The sequence below is a fragment of the Moschus berezovskii genome, chromosome 13, assembly GCF_049115385.1.
Source record: "Moschus berezovskii isolate FMDL1 chromosome 13, NW_MosBer_1.0, whole genome shotgun sequence".
NCBI classification, from domain to species: Eukaryota; Metazoa; Chordata; class Mammalia; order Artiodactyla; family Moschidae; genus Moschus; species Moschus berezovskii.
Window position 1 is genome coordinate 32,875,388 of NC_142472.1, and position 8,450 is coordinate 32,883,837.

The window sequence follows — 8,450 nt, forward strand, 5'->3', positions numbered from 1 at the left end:
CACGACTGAAGTGACTTAGCAGCAGCAGCAGCATGAATGCCACGATATTAACAAGCTGTTCTTATTAATATCAAGAATGGTAACGTCCTTTTACTTTCTCAGAATAATGAATGCTTGTTATTCTTGTTTTGTTTTTGTCCTTAAAGTGAACAAAAGTATTTACTATCACTTTTCTTTCTGATCACTTAACTTTCCAAGAAATTGTAAGGAAGCTACTATTCTAGTACACTGGGCAAAATTGTTTTTGTTTTGTAAGATGATTAAAAAAAAACTCTGAAGATTTCTTTTTCAAATTTTTCTAGAATCATCAGTGGAAATTGGCAACACAAGAAAAATCATTTGCCTAAGGAAATGGAAGATCCAAACTATGTGATATTTTAACATTTTAGGTACTTTCCAAGTATCTCAGGTCCACAGGGTTTGCAGCTCATGTATTCAGCTGGGAAACTTTGGAAGAAAAAAAGAATTACAGGCACTAAATAAGAGAATTTTTTAGAGTAAAAATAAAGGAAGATTCTATAAAAAGCTCTCAGTTTTTTACCTAGAATTTTTAAAAAACATTGTCTACATTTTTTCTACATATAGTTTGAACAATTGGTCTCATTTTCAGTTTTACTTAAATGCTTAGTATATTTATATGGAACACATTTCATTACCCATAAAGAAACCCAACAAATATTTGTCAAATTGAATTAAATGGGCTTATATTATAATATTCCTATTGAGGAATACACTTGACTTATTTTAGGCTACTGGAAGAGGAAATGGCAACTCACTCGAGTACTCTTGACTGGGAAATCCTATGGACAGAGGAATTGGCTACTGTCCACAGGGTTGCAAAGAGTCCAACGCTATTGAGCAACTGAACACACAAGCGTCTTAGACTAACTCATCTATGTCACTCTTTCACTATGAGTAGATAGATACTTCGTATTATTTCAGAGAAAAAATTGTAAAAGTAACAAATTTTTCTATGTTTTCTGCATTCTTTTTTTTTCCTTTTCTATCAAAAAAAAAAAAGAGAGAGAGAGAGACTTGAAATAAAGGTGGAAATATGTGAAAGGAAAGTTAAATAAAAACTGATAAAGATGGATTTCTAAGAATCTACATTATCTTCAGTATGACCTGTATTTTTCTAATTTAAAAAAGAGTAGTAGGTTTATCCTTTATATTGGTTGGCCCCTTCTCTTAAACTTGTGTCTTTCTGAAGTTGTGAGCAGCATCTAGATTACAGTGCTAAAATCTATATAAATTCTAGCTTCACTGCAGCCAAAGTCAGCACTGCCCCTCAGTCTTCCATGGGCAACAACTTCTCAGCAAACTTAGCGACTGAACAATTTTGGATGCTTCCAGAGTCCCCATGGCCAAGCAGCTGCAACAGGGAGTAGTCCAAGCAGAAGAGTCAATCTCTCTGAAACCATATGGTAAAAAGGGTGCTGGTAACTGTTTGCATTTGTGAGAACACCTTTCCTGTCCAATTTCTTAGCTTATCTTAGTCTTTTTATATATTCTTCACAAAATGTATTTACATATCAAATTCTTGTATTGCAAGAAAAAGATACCACTATTCAAAATGATCTGGTTGAATACTGAGGGGAAAGTATTTGTGATCCAGATTAAAAAAAAAAAAGAAAGTCAATCACTCAATTAACACAACGGTAAAGAATCTGCCTGCAATGCAGGAGATTCAAGTTCAATCCCTGGGTCAGGAAGATCCCCTGGAGAAGGAAACAGCAACCCACTCCAGTATTCTTGCCTGGAGAATTCTATGGACAGCAGAGACTAGCGGGCTATCCTCCATTCAGTGGCAAAAGAGTTGGACACAACTGAGCAACTAACGCTTTAACTTTCAGCTGATAGACGTTGATGTGCAGCAGAAATCAACACAACATTGTTAAGCCTCCAATTAAAAATAATTTTTTAAAATTAAATAAATAAATAAACATGCACTTATTCTACAAACAGTTCATGAGTGTCAAGTGCTTGACTCTGTGCTGAGCATGCAGTTTTGAACAAGAGAGAGCTTATGATCTAAGGGGGGGCATAGGTGATCAAAAAAGCAATTTAACAATCAAGTGTGGCAAGATATTACAAAATAAGCCTTAAAAAAGTGGAAAGGAAAGGAAAGAGACAAACAATATTATCATGAAAGATGATGCAAAGGGAAGAACTTCTCTTGATATTTTCAAAATCGTTTTAAATGAGAGAGGGGACAAGAATTTTAGAAGCAAGCCTTCTAACTTTGATCTAGTTTTCCATTTACTATAAATAGCTCCTGTCATCGGGCAACCATAAACTTCCTACTGTACTTGAATATCTGTTCTCTGCAACACTAACAGGTGATACAGCAACAATATGTAAATTAACCAAGAGAAATGGAGTACAAAGGCTATATTTGAAATTCTACGTGCAGAGCTAGTCTCCTGGTGACCTTACTGTAGAAAAGCAAACATTTCTGCCTCAGAGAAGGAGCAATGCACATACCAAAATCATCCATGCTACTCCATCTTATCTTTTTTGATCTGAAAGAAAACCCTCAAAGGGAGACAGACTCTACAGTAAATGTTGCATCAGAAAGTCAAAATGGCACAGTGAACAGGAACATCAAAGGCTGTAATGTTGTGTAAAGATAACCTCCCTCACATATTTTGGATTACGCAAAATGATGACTGTGAAATGCGTTTATTCTTTAATAAACTCACTTTATGGGCTATTGTATGCAGCAGGTCAATGCTGTCTCTTTTCATTAATTTGCTTTTGGGGGGCCTAAACCTAGATTATATTTGTGTTTTATGTTTCATATCACTTCTACATTTGGAGGGATTTCCCTAGTAGTCCAGTGGTTAATACTCTGGGCTCAATGCAGGGGATGTGGGTTCCAGAGCTGGTTGGAGAACTAAGATCCCACATGCCTCCGGGCATAGCCAAAAAGTAAAAAAACAAAAATAAGGCCCGCCATAATGGTCAACGAATCAAGTAGGCATAGAAGAATAAAATGGGCTTTGTGGTTAGAAAGACATGACTTTAAAGCCAAGTTCTGCTACTTATTACTTGAGATCCTGAGCCACGAAGCTTTGGTTTCCTATTTCATAACATGGAGTCGAAAAAAAGGGCATTTGCCATCTGCCTCTGTGTGTGCTGCTGCAGCTACTGACTTTCAACACTGCCTGGGGGAATTCAGGTTGGAGAGTGAGGCACTCTGTGCTCCAGGGAAACTGGTGGAACAGGTCTTTAGATAGTTAAATATGTTCAGGAACTGATTTCATGATACCAATCTTTGCATCTCTTCAAATTGTAGAAAAGCATTAAATCCTTTCATGGTGACATCAACTCCTTGTGACTAGTAGAAAATCTTTTGCAAAGTAAGTACTTGACTGCACTGAACTCCCCCTTCACCAAAACGTTATATATTGACCTTCCCCAACTGGCTCTTTGGATCAGTCTCTCAGAGCCATCTGAGGTGCTGTTTCCCAGGGTGCAAATAAAATTTGCCCCAAATAAAACTTAAAAACTCGCAACTCTCATATTGTGCATCTCTTTAGTTCACAGTTATCACTGGATAACTGGATTTCATAATCTAAGAGCCCAGATTGCTTTTTGCTTTCAGCTGAGCTGAGCAAACCCTTTAATGTTTTCTTCAAGTCACTTTAAAAGGTCTCTCTAAGTTCTTTATAGAAATCACCTAAGATAATACATGTAAATTTGGGTTTTATCAAACTATGACAAAGCAAGAAATAAAATGGCTACAGTTTTCCAGAAAAAGAAAACCACTAAAATGGCCAAAGTGAAGGTTGCTCAGTCATGTCCAACTCTTTGCAACCCCATGGACTATACAGTTCACGGAATTCTCAAGGCCAGAATACTGGAGTGGGTAGTCTTTCCCTTCTCCAGGGAATCTTCCCAACCAAGGGATTGACCCCAGGTCTCCTGCATCGGCATTGCAAGCAGATTCTTTGCCAGCTGAGCCACCCAAAATGGCCAAGGGGCTCAACAAGTAATCAATCATTCTAATACTCAGAAATTGTCTCTTTCATCAGGGACTGAGTTAGACCACGATATGAATGGGTTTTATCAGGCCCCTGGACAGGAAACAAAGTAAATGAGAAGCAATCTGAATTTGGCAGCAGAGGGAGGCTCTGGTTAATCCCACAATTTCCTGACAAGACATGAAAGAGGTATACAGGTAATATGACTGGCATTTGACAAGGCAACCTAGAATGTATTCCTGCAGATGAGTTTTGACCTTTAAAAAGAAAGCAACTTAAGGAATTATAACCTATAAATTTTTGTAAACCAATGAAGCTGCCATCATGGTTAACTCCATGGTCATTAAGACCAGTTCAAAATTCAAATAAAAGTTGTTTTGTCCCATCAGGGTCACATTTCAATCATCATCAAAACTCCAGGTATTTATTCTGTTTATTCAAGGAGATCCAACCAGTTGATCCTAAAGGAAATCAGCCCTGAATATCCATTGGAAGGACTGATGCTGAAGCTGAAACTCCAATACTTTGGCCACATGATGCGAAGAGTTGACTCATTGGAAAAGACCCTGATGTTGGAAAAGATTGAAGGCAGGAGGAGAGGGGGATGACAGAGGATGAGATGGTTGGATGGCATCACCGACTTAATGGACATGAGTTTGAGTAAGCTCCGGGAGTTGGTGACGGGCCAGGGTAGCCTGGTGTGCTGCAGTCCATGGGGTTGCAAAGAGTCGGACATGACTGAGTGACCGAACTGTATTCTATTTACCAATTTTGCCCAATAGATTTAATTTCCAGTGAATTTTGGCTATTTTGAGAAATCAAAGTCACCATAAAAAGGAATAAGATGAGATTTCACTGGAAATAAGTGAAATATAGTATTCTGAAAGAAATCTCTTAAGAAAAGTTAGAAACTCATTCAATGCTAATGAGATGATTGAATCTCTTTGAGAGAACAACTCTTGTTTACATAAGCTCTAGGGTATTTGGATTTTTTAACTTCTACCTTTGTTTATTGCTACCAACCCATCTCCCTCTACCCCCTTCATAAGTGCGTGCTCAGTAGTGTGACCCCCATGGACTACATCCCGCCAGGCTCGTCTGTCCATATAATTTTCCAGGAAGGAGTATTGGAGTGTTGTATTATTATAAATAATAAAGTTGTCAGATGAACTTTCTTCCTGATGTTAACCCCCACCTCTTTCCTATACCTATAGATGAAAGGACATTTTAATCTGTCATAAATGATTCCCTTTCCATCCTGTTTCAGGCTGACTCTTCATCAGCATCCTGGTTATCCTGTAGCTTTCCGTGGCTGTAGAGCCAAGGCAGCTTTCTGAGGGAGCAGCAGGCAGCTGAGGAGCAGAGGTAGCCATCTGCGAAAGCTTTTCTGTTTGGGGAAACGTCTATTTACTGTCAGTTGAGTTGGGAGTGAAGCACAACATACATCAGTGCAGTGACAATGTTATTCATATAATATTCAATAAGTTTATGTAATTGGACTACGTTTCACTATGACTTGTTGCAATAAAACCACAGACATTTCTCAAAAAGCAGTGCAACCAGCTGGAGGATACAGACAGTTCATTTAACATTGGTGAATACACAGCCACAGGCTCTAGAAGCCAGAACAAAAATAAGCATAAGCAGTGAAAAGCGCAGCAGCCAAAATTGGGGCTGAGTGGGCAACAACAAAACAGGAAATCTAGTAAGAGCTCACGTTGCTTTTCAGGCATTCAATTCCCAGAGGCCCACTGAGCCATCACTATTGCAAAACAAATGTGCTGCTCTCTTTCATTGCTTTTTAATTAATTGCATGTATCTTCCAGTAGGTTTTTGTTTTTCAAAAAATATGTCTTGAATGAAAAGGCCAGTTTTCACAATCTTCTTTCTCCTCCACAGTACTCGACACAATGTTTTGTACTCTAGCTCTTAATCAGTATTTTTTAGGTCGTCTTTGCCAAATGCCAGAATATGATAGAATGGAAAGAGAACTGTACCTTAAGTAAAAAGACGTGAGTATGAATCTTGCTCTCCCACCCCACTGTATAACTTGGGTATGGTGACTAACAATTCCAAAGTAAGTTCCTCAAATCCAATGTGAGGATATATAGGCAAAAGTACACCAGAAATAACCAATCTGAAGATACAATAGGGGAAAATAGATATAAAAACTTTAAATAATCATTAATTACCAGAAATAATCCAGTTCAAAATATGTGAAATTCAAAGAATCTATTGAGAAATATGAAAGATGATATAAAAAATAAGAGAACATGCTTTTCTTCTGGTTGAAATGAAAAGTGAAAGTGTTAGTGGCTCAGTTGTGTCTGACTCTTTGTGATCCTGTGAACCATATACCACCAGGCTCCTCCATCCATGGAATTCTCCAGGCAAGAATACTGGAGTGGGTTGCCACTTCCTTCTCCAGGACATCTTCCCAACTCAGGGATCCAACCTGGGTCTCCCACATTGCAGGCAGGCTCTTTACCATCTGAGCCACCAGGGAAGCCTTCTTTCTTCTGTTTGGGAATACCAATTCTTTGTAAATTATTTTATGATTCAGCAAATTTCTAAAAATCTCTCAATTAATTTTTAAGAGAATTTAATAAAATGATTTTAAAGTTCATCTAAAGAATAAACAAGAAAATATGCAAGAAACTTTTGGGGAAAAAAAAAGTTGATGTGAAATTCACCCTACCAGTTCTGATAAAATATTAAAAAGCCAAAAAATTTTTTTAAAAAGCTAAAATCACTAAAATAATACTGTATCAACACAAATATGAAAAACATTAAGCAATAATGCTGGGTAGTGAGACTCTGAATGACTTTCATATTACTCTTTTGCTTTTTACACTTAAAATTTTTTCAAATATAACTTAAAAGAGCCAATTGACGAGGTGGTTCAGTGGTTAAGACAATTGACTGCCAAAGGAGCTAATAAAAACATTGTTACAACTTAAAGAAGAAATGGATGAATTAACATAAATAATTCATATAAACCTTTGTATATGTAAAAATTTAATATGTGATGGAGCAAGCAAGAATAATAGAAAGTGAACGAAATATTCAAATTATGTCACTAAGAAAACTATGTATATAGAAACAACTATTTAGATTCCTCACACCATACACTGAAAGACATTTTCAGTTGTTTTCAGAAATCTACAAACCATAAAGTGATTTAAAAATACAAGAAAATATAAAAGAATATCTTATTTCTGAAGGAAGAAATGTTTCCCATGAAACTAATGGGACTTGGAAACTAATGGGAGCTTAGAAAATATCAACAAATTTTAAATACAGGCAAACCTTGTTTTATTGTCCTTCATTTTTATTGCATTTCACAGATATTGCATCTTTTATAGAAGGTTTGAGGCAACCCTGCATCAGGCAAGTCTATCAGTATCATTTTTCAAACAGCATTTGTTCGCTTCAAGTTCCTGTGTCACAGTTTGGTAATTCTCCCAATATTTCAAACTTTTTCATCATTATTATATTTGTTATGATGATTTGTGATGATTTGGGGATGCCATACCCACATAAGACAGCAAACTTAATCTATAAATGTATGTGTTCTGACTGTTCCACCAACCAGCCATTCCCCAATCTCCCCCCTTCTCCCTGGGCTTCCCTATTCCCTAAAACACAACAATACTGAAATTAGGATAATTATAACCCTACAATGATTTCCAAGTGTTCAAGTGAAAGGAAGACTCACTTACCTCTCACTTCAAATCAAAAGCTAGAAAATATTTAAAGTTAATGAGGAAGGCATATCAGAAGTTGAAATAGGCCAAAGCTGGATCTCAGGTGCCAAACAGGTAGCCAAGTTAAAAATGCAAAGGAAAAGTTCTCAAAGGAAATTAAAAGTGCTACTCCAGTAAACACACAAGTGAAACCGTCTTATTTGCTGATATGGAGAAAGTATTAGTGGTCTTGATAGAAGATCACATCATCCACAAGAGATTGGAAGAAATTGACTCCAAACCTCATGGGTAACTTTAATGGATTCAGGACTTCATTGGAAGAGGTAATTGTAGATGTGGTAGAAATAGCAAGAGAACTAGAATTAGAAGTAGAGCCTGAAGATGTGACTGAACTGCTGCAATTCCCGTGATGATAATTCCCATGATAAAACTTTCACAGATAAGAAGTTGCTTCTTAGGAAGGAGCAAATAAAGTGGTTTCTTGAGATGAAAAGTACTGGTAAAGATGCTATGAAGACTGTTAAAATAACAGCAGAAAACTTAGAGTATTACAGAAAATTAGTCAATAAAGCAACAGCCCTGACTCCAATTTTGAATGAAGTCCTATTGTGGGTAAATACTATCAAACAGCATTGAGTGCTCGAAAAATCATTCATGAAAGGAAGAGTCAATCAGCATGGCAAACGCCATTGTCATCTTATTTTAAGAAATTGCCACAGCCATCCCAACCTTCAGCAACCCTGATCAGTCAGCAGCT